Consider the following 10,814-nt stretch of genomic DNA (forward strand, 5'->3'; position numbering starts at 1 on the left):
TAAATTAGTTTTGATTTATTGTCCAAACTGGACTGAAAATCAGTCTTTTCCAAGATACCAATTTATATTATGATTCTGCATATGCTTATTTAAATATATATATATATATACATATACATATATGTGTGTGTATACATGAACACACACACATATATAATGCTCTGTTATAAATAGTGTTGGGGGCCAGCAAATAATGTAGCAATTACTCATCACTGGACTCCCACATGGCTGACTATGGTTTGAATCCCAGACCTGGTGGTTTGAAACTCACACTGGGCATGTGTGCATGCACACCCAAGATCCAGGGAAGAGAATGGAGGGGAACTGATTCCGGCATAGCCATCCTCCCTAGGAGGTATTTCTCACTTTTCCTCTCACTGTCTCTATATCTTTTTTTTTTTTTCCCCAGTGGGTGCATGTGCTTTAAGGCAAAAACCTCTACAAAAATAGAAAAAAAAACCCAAATGTTATCTTTACAAAGTTTCAGACAGACTTTACGTCTAATTATCCTTCTAAATACAAGAGTATGAAACTGTAGCAGGTGGTATCGTGGAAAAAGTCATGAACTACAACTCAAATCACCTGAGCTCTATTTCTGAGTATGAAGTCTACTAGTTCTGGCTGGTGGGCTAGAAGTGTGAATAATTTCTCACTGCCTATTCCCTGTTTTTTTTGTTTTTGTTTTTTTGAGAGGTGTTTGATATAGGATAGGGCGCTTGCACTCTCCAGACAGAGACAGAAAGACAGAAAGCGAGAAATCAACCCCCACCCCCACCCCGGGGGGAATGGCCACACGGCAATCCCTTCTCCTCCTTTCTCCTCTCGGGATCTTGGGCACACACGCACATGCGCCCGTTGTGAGTTTAAGCCGCCAGGTTCAGGATTTGAACTGTGGTCGACTACATGGGAGTCCAGCAACATAGCCATTACACCAGCTGCTGGTCCCACCTATTCCCTCTTCTTAGAGAATATGCCTTGTGTATAGTACAAAGTGGGCAGCCTACTTCCCTCATGATCCTGGGCCCCTGGTCACAGTTGAATGATCTAAGGTTGGACATCTGATCCAAACTTGGGCAATCAACTTATCTTTTCTAGAAATTTGATCATGTAGTCATGGAGCCCAAGGCTGTCATTTATTAGAGAAAGATATGCTGAGCTATATTCAGATGTATAAGTGAGCAAAAAAGCATGAAGTAGAGGTGTTGAGAGGAGCATATGTGACGTGTGTATAATAGAGAATAAGAGTAAGAGGTAGGGAAACAGAAATAAGGAGTAAAAAGAGAAAGACCATCTATTATTTGTCTGCTTCCATGATGTTTGGCTATGTCTCCTATGCTTGGGTTTATAGCCAATTTTTCTCAAGCCAGCTTGAATGGGTTTCCATTTCTTGTAAACAGTATCTTGATAAGATTCATGCCACTTAATCTTTTCTTTGTTAATTTTTTTAAAGTTTATTTCCCTCATGAGAGTGATACACGAGAGAGAGAGAAAGAGAGAGAGAGACAGAGAGAGAGAGAAAGCACTCTCAATAGGGCTCATGCCTGATTCGACTCTCAGAATTCCCAGCTAGCTGGGTCATGGTGTGTAAACCTAGTGCATATAGGTCAGCTGGGAACCAAACCATGATCTTCCATATGGATCCAGCATCGTTTGTTGTTATTGCTATGCCACCACACTGGCCCTCAATCACTTGCCATGTCCCATTTACTAGCCAGGATAAACCAGGTTATACTGCTTTAATGAATAATTCTAAAATCTTAGTGACATAAAACAACAAAAGTTTATTTCTCAGTCACAGCGTGTTTTCCTTCTGGATAGCCTGGGGACTTTGTTCTGAATTCTCACTCTCACTCTGGCAACCAGGTTTGGACATTGCTAGTTACTCTGGAAAAGGGAAAAGAGAATGTGGCAAAGCTCTAAATGTTTCCACTGGGAAATGACACATCTGCTCAGATTTCTCTGGCCAAAGCAAGGCATATGAATTAATACACCTAACTTCAAGTGGGCAGGGAAGTACAGCCCATAAGCCAAAAAGGAGAGAGAGAAAGAGCTTAAATAATTGTGATCAGTACTAATGAGTACTATATTCATGTATCCTCATTAGAAACCAAGGAAAATCAAATGAGGTCATAGATAACTGTTAGTCTTTAATAACTTTAAAGTGGCACTCAAATGTAACAGGTGATTTTATCTATATGATTTTATCTATACAAGTTTGCTATGATTTAACTGGCATATGACTGGAGTTCATTATCCCTATAAAATTTCAAAACTCAATTCGAGACAGGGAGTGATATAGGTGTGATTGGATGCATATTTTCCCTTTGTTTCTGCTTTCTCCTTGGGGACACAAAGCATATCTGAGCCAGAACAACTAAAGCTGTTTTCCAGTTTCTTATGCTAAAAAAATTTTTTTAAAAAAAGAAACAAAATACCAGAGATTACTTTAGCTTAATAATGCAGAGTGAAAATGCTAAGAGCAATTTGATCTTCACAGTGCAAAATATTTTATTAGATTTTAGATATTCTACCCTGAAGAAAGACAAATGCAGCAGCTTCTTTGATACTTTCCCTGTTTATCCCTCAGAACCTAAAACTCCCCATTTTCTAATACACCAAGCAATTCATCAGGTGTCCAAGGATCAAAATGCTTGATAACCATTTTCACAGAGCAAGAGGAAAAATCAGTGGTTTTAAGTACACACATGAGAGAAAAATAAAACAGAGTGGTTTTTAAAAGAAAGAGGTTACTCTCCAATTGAAAAGGCTTATTTAAACATGGTAAGCTGGAAGAGTAGAATAAAGATCTGATGTCCATTAGGAAAATTGGTAGTTTGAATCATATCTAAATCTAAATATTTATAGAAACTAAGTTAAATGATATAGAAGAGATGGTCTTTATTCTGTGTACTTCAAATGCTATTAAACATGTAGTTAAATGAAAGTGAAGGACACTTGATATTCTTTTGGACTTAGGCATTTGTGTACCATCTCACATTCAGACAATTTGTTTAACATCATCATTCTCCTTTAACTCTGTTTTTTTTTTTTACTTCTATAGGATATGTGCACTTGCTGGAAAGAGAGAGAGAGAAAGACAGAAAGAAAGTGAGAAATGATTCCCCAGAGGGGATAGCCACACTGCAATCCCTTTTCCTCCATCCTTCTGTAGGGATTTTGGGCATGCACGCCCATGCACCCAACATGATTCTCAAACTGCTGGGTCTGGGACTTGAACAACATAGTCAGACATGCCTTGACCTCCACAACAGCCGCTGGTCTCTCTTATTTTACCTTTTTTTAAAAGAATTATTGGTTTAATTTTATTTATTTTTTATTTTTATTTTTATTTTTCTATAGTGTTCATGTGCTCATCAGAGAGAGAGAGAAAGAAAGTCCAAAACCAAGCAGCTAAGTCCAAAACCCAAACCATGGTCAGCCATGTGGTTGTTCAACACCACAGCCACCATGTCACCTACTGGCCCCTCCTTTTATTATTATTATCATTATTATTATTTTACATTTAATTGCTATATATCATTACAGCATATAAGATGAGTTACCCCAGCATGAATACACAGTATATTAGTCCAGTCAAAATAACTCTGGAAGGTTAAGTTCTACATATATTTGAAACAGTTTTTTTTCAAAAAAAGATATTAAGTAAATCAGTTGATATCTAATTATGTTACTAACATCACTGCCTCATAAAAGATATAATTTTATAAACAAAAAAAGGAAAGACATAATCCTAGACTAAGGAAACATTTTCTCAGTAATTCATATTAATTTAGAGAAAATATGATTTTGGAAATTTAAAAAGCTACAGATTAGAGCTGTATGAATACTGATTCTGAGGATATGGTCTTACTTATGTCAGAAGATTCTAGTATTTTATAAGCATTACTTTAAATGGAATATTAGTAAACCTTACTATAGTTCCATTAGACTGGCTACGTAAGCCTCAGGCATAAAAGGAATGTTATATAGCAGAAAAATAAACTTCTCAAATCCAACAGGCATTGCTATTGCAGACATAGACAATTACCTACACAACATCTATTTCCACTTCTTCCCTACTCATCGAACTCAAAATGTGTTTGAGTTGGCAAGTTTCCCAGCTACTCAAAACATGGAAATTCTAATCTTCCTGACATCTCTTGCAGCTAGGAATGACCATGTGACCCACTTCTAGGAAAGATGTAAGCAAAAGTCATGACTCCTCTGTTTGAGTGGAGGCGTACTTAAGGCCAGTTAATAAAAAAAAGTCCCCTGGCCACGTTTTGACTTACTAGGTCTACTGGGTCCATCTACCCACTAAATGGTCAATTTCCTGTTCTCTAATGCGTACTTGGATTGGCATATTTTTCAGTTCATATAGCCCACACTCTTGGTCCTTAGCCTGCAAGGTAAGAGTTGCACTCCCTGTGCCTGAGGAGAAGATAGTAAATTCAAAGCAGTATTACATCTTTGGGGCAACAGAAATTATGAGGAGGTCTTCCAAAATTTCATGGAAAGTGTGTATTATGAAAAACAACTTTGCATGGATTTCAAAAATTGTACACTGAAATAAACCTTTTTTTTTCCATTAACTTTCAGAAGTCCCTTCATAATACCATCATTGAGGATTTAAAGGATGCAGAAATGGTATTTCTTGTAGCATCTCCATTTAATTCACCAATCTAGTATTTGCAGAAATGGAAAAAATACTGGATGTCTTAAGCTTAAATCCAAGCTAGGGTGCCAGATATATTATGGTTATTAGAAGAGATTAATATGGTCTCATACACATGGTACACATTACATTACATTAAATGTACATGACATGTGGACACTGATTCAGCAATTTTTTTCTTTCTACCCCATTCAAAGAGGATCAAAAACAATTCTTGTGCATAAATATCAACATGTGTTTAAAGTTTTCCCCTGGGATACATAAAACCTTTGACCCTTTGTTATAAAGTAGTCTGAAGAGATCTGAACAATCTGCACATCCTGAAGATTATCACAATGATCCTTTAAATCAGTGACTTCATGATAATTGGGTTATATCAGCAAAAGATAGCATACTGGCTACCTCAGAAAGAAACATATTGTCTACCCCCAGAGGTGGAAAATAAATACCGAAAGATTCAAGAATCTGACAGAGCAGTATAGTGTATAAGAATCCAGCTGTCAGAGGTGTGCTGAGACCTCACTAAAGGAAAAGGCAAATTATTGTTTTCCCCTACCACAAAGAAGGAAGCATTGTTCCTGTTGAGTATCTTTAGGTTCTACAGGGAGCATATCTTACATCTTGCAATACTTCTGCAGCCCACATGAAAAGTGAAAAGTAAAACTATTTGAGTGGGGCACGGGGCAGGAAAAAATCTCAAACAGGTTAAGGTGCAAGCACCCCTGCTACTTCAGTCAACTGACTGCAGATCCTCTAGTTTTGGAGATATCCATTTGAGAAAGTATCCTATGTGAAGTGTATATAAAACCTTAGTGGAATAATCACAACATGAACCCCTGAAATTATGGAGCAAGTTTATACCATATGCAGTGAAGAATTAAAAAGTCCTTTTAAAAAGAAAAGAAAAGAAACTTGGTACTGGGAACTGGTAGAGGTAGAGGACTTGACCTTTGGTCTCCAAGTGACTGTGAATCCATAAATTCCCACTATAAGTTAGATTTAGTAGATTCATTAATCATAAGGTCTTGTGGCCCCAGAAACACCCATTATGGGGTAGAAGTGCTATATCTGAGATCAATGCAAGCAGGACAAGACGCTACCAACAAGTTACTTCATTTCAGGCAACAAGCAACATAAACTAAAAACCTAGACCTCAATTTCATCTACCACATTTGTATCATCATTCCTCCTTCATACAAGCCTATGGCCATATTGGGGGTCCCATATGACCTGCTGATGTTGGAGTTCCAAACCATCCAAAGCTTGGTTTAAAGATATATTGGTTTGTGGATGGCCCCATGACTTGGTAGTTAAGGGAGCCAATCCCACATGACCAACTATAGTTCAAATCCTGGTCCCACTGGTTTGAAAAACATATCATGTGCATATGTGTGTATATTCAAAATCCCAAAAAAGATGTAGAAATGGAGAAGGGATTGTAGAATGACCATGTTCCATCAAGGCTAACTAATCCCTTTTCCCTCTTTCTCTGTTTCTCTCTCTGGTGAATGAATGTACTTTCTGGTAATAAATAAATGAAAATAAATAAGTGTCAGCTTTGTAGATAAGTGTGAACCAGAAATAGATGACATCTGCAATATATAGAATCATTCAGAGTTGACTAGGAAAGACAATGAAAATGGAAATTTTCCCAATGGGCAGAATTTCAGGTAGTGTACTAGATTGTTCCCTTGTTATGGAAGAAGTGGTCAAGTATATATGTATATATATATATACTCATGAGAAGTAGCAAATAGTTTGTCTGGCTGGTAGGAGTCTGGAAAGAAAGACTGAAAGGTATAGAAGAAGGCATTCTGGAGTATAGCCATGTGAACGGACATATCTGAGTGGATATGCCATATGAAGATCTTTGTTTCACATTTTAACACTCTCCGGAGACCATCTACTATAGGAGAGTGGCTGAACAACCAAAGAGATAAAATGACTCAGTCAGTTGACATTAGCTAACCTTTGATATTGGCCATCCCAGAACTGGAATAATGGATATTTAAAGGCAAAAACTGAAGCTACTCATAGATCCAATATCATGGGTTTCCATACACCAAGACTTCCATTGATGTTGAATGTCCACACCAACACAATGGCTAACAACAGAGAAAAACACTGAGCTCCCAATATGGAACCATTCTTTGAGTATATAAACTGTCCGTGAGGATGACAAATTCATCTATCCATACTGGAATAGCTAGTTATTTGTTCTCAGAAATAGATAGATATCCCAGACATATGTTAACCTTTCTTATCAGCAGAGCCTCAGCCAGTACCATTATGTGAAGGCTTATAAAGGGATTCATCAAAATGGGATCTCATCATCAGACAAGGGAAACACAACATGTGAGAAAGAGAATAAGGGTTAAGCATCAAACCATGTTTATCATTGGCTAATTCACATTCTGTACCACCCAGAAATTGTCAGCCTGATATATCAGTAAGGCCTACTGAAGGCACAGATGAACTGCCAGAATGAAAGCAGTGCCCTGTGAGGGTAGGGTTCCCTTTTCTGAGATGTAGTGTACGGTTTAAATTAAATCTAAGAATATATATGGTGCTTTAACCCACTGGATGAATACATGATCAGAAAACTAATGAATAAAAAAGCAGGTGCGGTCCCACTTATAGTAAGTACTCCCTATTATACACTGTACTTCTTGGAGTTTATCCTCAAGAAAAAAGACCCACCAAAATGTTATGGGAACTGTTTCACACTTATGTGAAGTGGGTTACAGTGACAGAATAGATACAGAGATGTTCAGCCTAAATTCCTCAAGGAAGGTCTTGATATCCAACTCTGGAAAGCGCAGTAGGCAGACTGCCTCCAACTGACAGTTCTTTCTGGACCTGCTCCAACTGAGTCACCTCATCCATGATCATTCATGTTTTGGGTTGGCTATAATGCAATAACTATAATAGTAATAAGTAAGAGTACAAAAACCTGGAATCCTGACCTAACCAGAAAAACCTTTTGGTGGTAATGTATAACCAAGTTCATGGTAAGGTTAGATTCTTTATCAAGGATTTATGTAAGATCTGGGTATATTGAGTTTTGAAGATAAATTAGAATTAGTGTGATGAGGGGTATACTGGGAATTCCAGACAGATGAAAAGATATATGAGAGGACCTCAAAATGTTTATGGAAAAAACTGAATTAAAGCACAGGCTTATTTTTGTGCAAACAGTTTTGAAATCAATATACAGTTTTTTCATAATATGTGATTTCCATGAATTTTTGAAGGCCCCTCAAATGTGAAGTCATGGAGCCATTAGAAATCAAGAATAGGGAACATAAAGAAATTCAAAAAAGGAAGAGATGAGATATGAAGTAAAGGAAAAAAGCAGGGGCCAGACAGTCTATAAACTTGGTCAAATTAAGGACTATTTGCCTTTATCTCAGTGGTCCTCAAAGTATGAACATTTTAAAAATAAAACACAGGAGGTTTATTTTTAAAATTAAAAAGAATAATAAATTGCTTGGTGCCCTTATTTTAAACCAAAGCATTACCCCAATAAAGGTTAGAAATTGAGGGACCAGCAGTTAGCATAATGGCTACGTCGCTGGACTCCCACATAGTCGACCGAGGTTGGAGTCCTGGACCTGGTGGCTTAAACTCACACCGGGCATGTGCATGCATGCCCAAGATCCCAAGAGGAGAATGGAGGAGAAAGGATTGCGGTGTGGCCATCCCCCCTGGGGGGTGATTTCTCGCTTTCTGTCTCTCTGTCTCTCTCTGTCTGTCTGGTGAACGCATACGCCCTATAGCGAAAACCTCTCCCCCCCCCAAAAAAAAGAAATTGACAAGAAACTTTAATTAGTAGTTAAAACCTGAAGGTTTCCTAAGAGCAAGCCCTAAAATAAACTATAGACTTTGCATGTGTCAAAGAAGGCTCATGGATTGTAATAAATGTATCATTATGGTGTGGGAGGTTGTATGTGTGGGGAACAGAGTTATATGGGGACCTAGTACTTTCCACTCAGTTTTACTATGGATCTGAAATTGCTCAAATAAATTTTATTAATTATTTAAAAATAGTTTAAGCACAACATAATGTAATGTTCCTTGTTGAAAATGATGAATATGGTAATATCCTTGATTTGATTATCATACGCTTCATGCATGCTTAGAAAAATCATATTGTACTCCACAAAGATATATAATTACATATAAATAAGCAATTATAAATTTTTTCTTTAAATAATTACTTTATTTATTTTAATTTGACTAGAGAGGGACAGAGCAAGAGTGAGAGAGAGAGAGATAGAAAGAGAGAAAGAAAGCAAGCTACCAGGTGTAGACTCAAATAATGGTTGCCCATGTGGGACTCCAGCACCCTTAACCACCACACCACCTGCCAGCCCCAGAAACTATAAAATTTTTTACAAAAAACTAGAAAATAGATTAAACAATGAGCTTAAAATAAACAACAACAACAACAAACTTAAGGCTTTCTAGACAACTTGTAAGCAAAAAAGAACACGAGTCTAAGAAATGGTTAGCCACTGCCATTTTACCAAACTGTTTTTTGGAAACAACAACAACAACAACAAAATGGTACATGCCATAGGCGTGACAGAGACTGATAAATTAGCATGCCCATGACTTGGACAGGTTGATAGAAGTGGTACAAAAAAGGATGTTGTGGTTGAACAAGTATGGAAGCACTGGGCTTAAACAAAATATATTTTCTATGGTACTATTGTCAGAGCTCTCAGTACACCAATATGCAGGGTGAATGCCTAGGAGTGGGAATATTTTAAGCACTTGTCAAACTTATTTGACAATGGAACCCTAGAATACATTTTTGGGGGCATAGCTGAGGTTATGGGGAACCACTGGAAAGCATTTTCATAGGATGTTAACATGATTAAATATTTTATTTTTAGAAAGGAAGACTTGTATATTATCTAGAAGTAAGGCAGTGGACCCACCTAAGAGGCTATTGCAATACCCCTGGTGAGAAAAGATGAAGTCCTGCTTAGGAATGCAGAAAGGGTGACCTACTCTACATGAAATTGAGTCAAATGCAGGGTTTTCTTGGAATCCATCTGTTTGGTTACTTAGTATACTTGCCACAATACAGTCGCAGATGAGAAATTCAGGGATTTCAGGGATCGTGCTCTGTATATTAAAATGGATATTTGTGTGTAGCAAGAGTTGACATAATTATGCTCTGAACTGTCTTCACATAAAAGTGCGTGGGATGGTTAGGTCCTGTTGTCCACTTCTATAAACTATGCTTATTGTGTTTCTATGGTAACAACGCCTCTGCAGCTGCTGCTATTTCAATGTAATTGATTGAGACACCAATTGCAATTGCAGGGCTCCTGAAATCTGTCCTACACTTGTTTCATAAAGGTGATTATTGCTCCTTTAGCATTCATTTTAGCTGTAAAGAATTCTAGGGTAACAGTTTCTTAACAAAATAAAGACAAGTCACTTGGTCTCCTGAGAAGAAAATAGTTTAGAGTGCTTTAGAAGAGCCTGATTTTTCTGTCAATTGTATGATGATCTGCAAATTGTAGTCACTTCTGCAAATATTTTTAACATAAGTTATTTGCTACCAGTTTCTTACTGCAGTGGGCCCTGCTCAAAAATTATGTCCTTGCCAGCCATGGTGTTGCAATGATAATTCAATGTTCCACAATGCTGAGACCTTATTTGAAGGTCCTGGGTTCATGTCTTACAGTCTGCCTGAACATGTCAGACATGTGCATGAATGTTCATGATCCCAGCTGGCTGAGGTTGGAGGTGGAACACAGCATCAGAAACTTGTTGGAGGTGGAACACAGCATGAGAATCTTGTTGGAGGTGCCTTTCTCTCTGCCTCTGTCTCTGTCTCTCATAGAAGAAATATATTAACTGGAAAAAAAAGTCGTGTTCTTTTGCAATTAATTTACTGGCTTAATGGACTATTTTAGAATCAAACTGATTTAAAACAAAACAAAACTATGTAATGGGGCTTATGCACTATCAACCACTTTTAACACTCTATAATGTTTATGGGATATTTTTGTCTGTTTGTTTGTAGGGCATGTACATTCATCAGAGATAGATAAGAGAAAGTGAGAAGTGACCCCCTAAGAGGATGCCCACACTGCAATCCCTTCTCTTCCATTCTCCT

Source organism: Tupaia chinensis, unplaced genomic scaffold (assembly GCF_000334495.1).
Source record: "Tupaia chinensis unplaced genomic scaffold, TupChi_1.0 Scaffold000706_1, whole genome shotgun sequence".
In the NCBI taxonomy this organism is placed as follows: Eukaryota; Metazoa; Chordata; class Mammalia; order Scandentia; family Tupaiidae; genus Tupaia; species Tupaia belangeri.